This window comes from Heterocephalus glaber, unplaced genomic scaffold (genome assembly GCF_053883595.1).
Source record: "Heterocephalus glaber isolate CG9 unplaced genomic scaffold, H.glaber_assembly_v1.0 deba00001497, whole genome shotgun sequence".
Lineage (NCBI taxonomy): Eukaryota > Metazoa > Chordata > Mammalia > Rodentia > Bathyergidae > Heterocephalus > Heterocephalus glaber.
In genome coordinates, this window is record NW_028258320.1 from 24433822 (window position 1) to 24439509 (window position 5688).

General features: G+C 40.6%; 1 pseudogene; it reads left to right on the top strand.

Annotated features, from left to right (window-relative positions):
* The first annotated feature begins 3993 nt into the window (after positions 1-3993).
* Positions 3994-4888, top strand: LOC110344598 (glyceraldehyde-3-phosphate dehydrogenase pseudogene; annotated as a pseudogene).
* Positions 4889-5688: the final 800 nt, after the last annotated feature.

Here is a 5688-nt window from a genome sequence, read left to right on the forward strand (position 1 = left end):
GAATAAGAGGCCTTAGACAAATGAGACCTACAGAGAGCTGGAAACTTCAATGCATCTGGTCTGTTTCCTATCTCAGGCAGGCCCATCTTGAAGCTGTTGGTCCCAGCTGACACGAGCCACTGTGCGCTTAGAAGAGGTCATGAGGCAGTGCAGTACACACTGTAGGCTAAGGGGCCTGTCATGGAGAAAAGTGTGAGATGGCTCATGCTCCTTCTGCTACTCTCTGCCACCCTGACCCATCTGTGTTCCCCTCTTCAGGTATCTCTGTGCCTCCCCTTCCTTTCAGCATAACAAACTCAAAATCACCATTTCTGTTTGCACCAAGCCCAGAGATAGCTAAGGGCTGCCAACACTTGCAAGGCATGTTCTTGGCACCATGTTCAATTGGTCGTTCTTTTACTGCATTTAATTCTCATACAGCCTCTTACCCTCATTTTATAGATAGCAGCTGGAAAGGTTAAATAACTTTCTCTAATTTACACAAGCAGGCAGGAGGAGCTGTGATTCTGTGATTCAGACCACAAGTGCTCTGATCCCAGAGCCTTTGATCACTACTCCCACAGAACCATCCTCAAAAACCAACAATCTCTGAATGAATTGCCCCCTCGGATCACATATTTATAATAACAAAGTCCTCAATATCTCACCTGGTGCAGGAGATCAGGAGCCCTCAGGCGAAGAGGAAAGAGGGTGGATACTCAGGTTCTTCAGTTCCTTACATAGAACTGGCCCAGGGCCAACACCTCCCTAGGCTCATTAGGGGCAAAGCCATGGATGGGGCCCATGGAAACGTTTTGATTGCTTTGTCTTTTAAAAATTATTTTAAGCTGGGCATGGTGATGTACATCTGTAATCCCAGCACTCTGGAGGCTGAGGCAGGATGATCACTGCAAGTTTGAGACCAGCATGGGCTACATAGTGAATTCAAGGCCAGTTTGAACTACACAGCGAGACCTTGTCTCAAACCACCCCCCCAAAAAATATTTGCAAAAATTATTTGAAATCAACAATAATAACCACATGTTTATGGGGTATCATGTGGTATTTTGATGTGGAGTAGAATGTGGTATTTTGATGCATGCATATAACCTACACTGGTAAAATCAGGGTAATTAGCATATCCTTCATTGGAAACATTTATTAGTTTATTCCTTTGGGTTGAGAACACTCAAAATTCTTTCTTCCAGCTACTTTGAAATATAGAATAGTGAAAATGGCCATACTTCCAAAACTGCTATATAGATTCAATGCAATACCAATTGAAATCCCAGCAGCATACTTCACAGACCTTGAGAAAACAATCCAAAAATTCACGTGGAACAAGAAGAGACCTAGAATAGCAAAAGCAATCCTAGGCAACAGAGACATGGCAGGGGGTATCAAAACCCCCAACTTGAAACTATACTACAAAGCTACTGTGATAAAACAGCATGGTACTGGCAAAGAAACAGACCTGAGGACCAGTGGAACAGATTAGAAGATACAGAAACAACTCCAGACACACTCAGCCACCTCATCTTTGACAAAGGAGCCAAACACCCTCACTGGAAGAAAGATAGCCTCTTTAACAAATGTTGCTGGAAAAATTGGGTTTCAACTTGCCAAAGATTAAAACTAGACCTATATCTCTCACCATGCACTAAACTAAAATCAAAATGGATGAAAGATCTCAATATTAAAATAGAGATGCTGAACCAGCTGGAACAGAGGTTAGGTAGAACTCTTGAAGACATTGGTGTAGGAAAAGATTTTATAAACAAAACTTCAATTGCCCATGAACTAGCACAAACAATCAACAAGAGGGATCTCTTCTTATTAAAAAGCTTCTACACAGCAAGAGAAAACACCAACAGTGTGAAGAGACAACCCACAATGTGGGAGAAAATTTTCACCTGCTTTTCCTCAGACAGAGGTCTAATATCTCAAATATATAAAGAACTTAAAAAAACAGACCTCCCAAATTTAAAGACCCAATCCAAAAATGGGCATCTGAAATGAACAGACATTTCTCAGACAAAAAAGTAGAAATAGCAAATAAGCATATGAAAAAATGTTCAACATCACTGGTCATTCGAGAGATGCAAATGAAAACAACACTGAGATTCCACCTCACCCCAGAAAGAATGGCTGCTATCAAGAAATCAACCAATAACAAATGCTGACTGGGCTGTGTGGAAAGAGGAACCCTCCTCCACTGTTGGTGGGAGTGTAGACTGGTGCAACCACTATGGAAATCAGTATGGAGATACCTCCAAGAACTAGGACTGAAAGTCCCATTTGACACAGCTATTCCCCTGCTGGGTATCTTCCCCCCAAAATTAAAAGAATCATACCACAATGATATATGTGCACCCATGTTCATAGCAGCACAACTTGTAAGAGCTAAAACTTGGAAGCAGTCCAATTGCCCATCAACTGGAGACTGGATAAAGAAAATGTGGTTTTTAAAATAAAATGGAGTACTACTCAGCCATAAAAATGAGAAATTAGAGACATTTGTAGCTAAGTGGATGCACATTGAGGCGATACTCTTAAGTGAAATAAATAGGACACACATATATAAATACAAAATAGTTTCTCTGGTGTGAGAAATTGAAAGTGTAAATAAAGTCTAAAACGTATAATAGGTAATGTGAAATAGGAAGAAAAGGGGCAAAGAGGAAGCAGAAGTGGGAGGAGTAGGGGAAAGGAAAGAAGGGAATGGAATTAATATGAGAAAATGGAAAAATAGGAACAAAATCTTTGTAAATAAGGAGGGATGTAGGGGTTGACGGGAGGTCTGGGCAAGGGTGAAAAATAAGAACCAAGAGAGACTATGTAAAGGTGCAAATTTCCAGTGATGAATGTCATTCCTACCAGTTTCCTTTGCCTCTTGTGTATGTGACATTTTCCCTTGCCCTCTGCAACTTCTCCACTCAGGTCATTTTGCAACCATTGCAGTAGCTTCTCAAGTGGTGGCTCTGCCTTCAGTTTCTCTCTCTTTCTTCAAATTTCTCCCAACTTGCAGCATCTGTTTTTATTTCATACTTTCATGATATTGTATTTATTCTCATGGTTGTGCCCATATGAGATGTTGAGCCAGAGATTTGGAGTTGCTTGTATCCTTTTGTGGTAAGGTATACCCCTTCTTCTAAATTATTAAGGTTTTTAAAATAAAAGATTAAAATTTATAAAATATGTGAATGTAAAATTTGACATTTTAATCATTTTATGTGTACAATTCAAAGCTATGAAACACATTTATGATGCATAACCATCAGCACTATTTTTTCCCTAACTTTTTCATCACTGGAAACAGAAACTCTGTGGCCATTAAACAATTACTCCCCACTACCTCTTTCCCCCAGCCCCTGGTACTTCTTTTCTACTTTCTCTATGGACTTGGCTATTTTAGATCCCCCATGTAAGTGGGTATTTATGCTTTTGTGATTAACTTATTTTGTTTAGCGTAAGATCTTCAAGGATTATCCATGTTGTAGATGTGTCAAAACTTCATTCTTTCTATGACTACTAGTATTCCATGGTATGAATATACCATATGTTGTTATCCATTCATTCAAATGTCTGTGGACTTTTGGGTTGTTTTCACATTTTTCTCTTGAGAATAGAAAATAACATGGCTATGACCATTGGTGTACATATATCTGTTTGAGTGTCTGCTTTCAATACTTTTGCATTTATACCTAGAAGTGGAATGAAGCAGCAATTTAAAAAAAAATTTTTTGAGGGCACAAAAAAGAGCAAAGTCCCTTTTTTCCATATTTGATGGGCAAAGCTGCCCTCAAATTCACTTTCCAACCAAAGGCTCTGAGATTAATTGCCTGTACACATTTGTCAGAAGTCACTGAGCTGTGCATTTTATAGTGGCAAATTTCACTATAAGTAAATTACAACTCAATAAACCAGACTTTAAAACCATAGCATACAACTCTTTGCTCCTCCCCAGTTGACAGACTGCCATGTCTCAAGCAGAGCCAGCTGTGTTCCTGAGACATGAAGGTCAAAGGAAACAGATCTGGCTGTATCAGGCACCTCATATCCAGGGCTGCTTTCAACTCTGGCAAAATAGATACCATCACCATCAATGCCCTCTTAATTGACCTCAGTTACATGGTGTACATAGTTTACGTACATGATTTCATCCATGGCAAGTTCAATGGCACAGTGAATACTAAGAATGGGAAGCTTGTCATCAATGGAAAGGCCATCTTCATCTTCCGAGAGTGTGATCCTGCCAAGTGGGGTGATGCTGGCACTGAATAAGCTGTGGAGTCCCCTACAATGGAGAAGCCCAGAGCTCACTTGAAGAGCGGAGTCAAAAGGTCATCATCTCTACCCTTTCTGGTGGTGTCCTTGTGTCTGTGATATGTGTAAATCATGAGAACAGGACAGCTACCTCATTATGGTCAGTAATGCCTCCTCCACCTGCTTAGTCTCTACTGCCAAGGTCATCTCTGACATCATGGAAAGATTCATGGCTATAGTCCATGGCATCATTACCACCCAGAAGACCATGGATAGCCCATCTGGGGAAATGTGGTGTGACAGCTGTGGGACTGCTCAGAACATCATCCCTGTATTCACTGGCAGGGCCGAGATCATCCCTGAGCCTCCTTTGTGCCTATTTTCAATGTGTCACCTGGGACTGACCTGCCCTCTGGAGGGAGCTGCCAAACGTAATGACTTCAAGAAGTAGGGCAGCAAGCAGCAGAACACCCCATGAAGAGATCTTGGCTACACAGAGGACAAGGTTGTCTCCTTGACTTTAACAGTGATACCCACTCTTCTACCTATCGTGCTGGGACTGACTGGCATTGCCTTCAACAACCACTTTGTCAAGTCATTTACTGGTATAACAATGAATTTGGTTATAGCAACAGAATGGTAGACTTTATGGTCCACATGGCCTTCAAGGAGTAAGAGTTCCTGGACCACCAGCTCCAGCAAAAACACGAGAGGAAGGAAGAGGCCTTCAGATGTGGGGTGGTCCTTGCTCCAACTCAGCCTCCCAATAAGGTGAAAATCTCCCCTCCTCACAATTTCCATCCCAGATCCTCCAAAGAAGGGGAGAGGCTTAGGGAGCCCAACTATGTCACATACCATCAAGAAACTCTGCTTCACCCAGACAAAAAACAGCAAACAAACTAAGGAGGCTTCTTTTCTAGGAGCGTGGATTCCTATGCAGAAGCTTTAGATGAATACAGCAGAGGGGAAATTGTGGAAAGGAGTAGATTTTCTGAAGGGAAGGGGAAGAAGAAATGAATGACCAACGTCACAATGCTGTTTAGGTAAACCTTGGTGTGTGTTACAAATATTTGTGTTGGGAAGCACAGTTTATACAACTGCAACTATCGTTCTGCTTTTTGTTTTTGATTCAGTAACATGCATTTATAGCTTACTCTGTGTAGCATTCTACAGTCTTTTTTGTCTTATTACAAGCACAGAACAAAAGTGTTCATTAAAAATAAGATATCACAAAATCTGTAAAAGCCTGATGTGCAAATACATCTCATGTTCATGGATTGGGTAACTTAGTATTATTAGGATGTCAATACTACAGAAAGCAGTGGTCAAATTCAATGCAATTTCTATTAAAATTCCAAGGAATTTTTTGGCAAAAATAGAAAATCCTTTAAAAAAATTTTTAATGGAATCTCAAGGGACCCAAAATAGCCAAAATAATCTTGA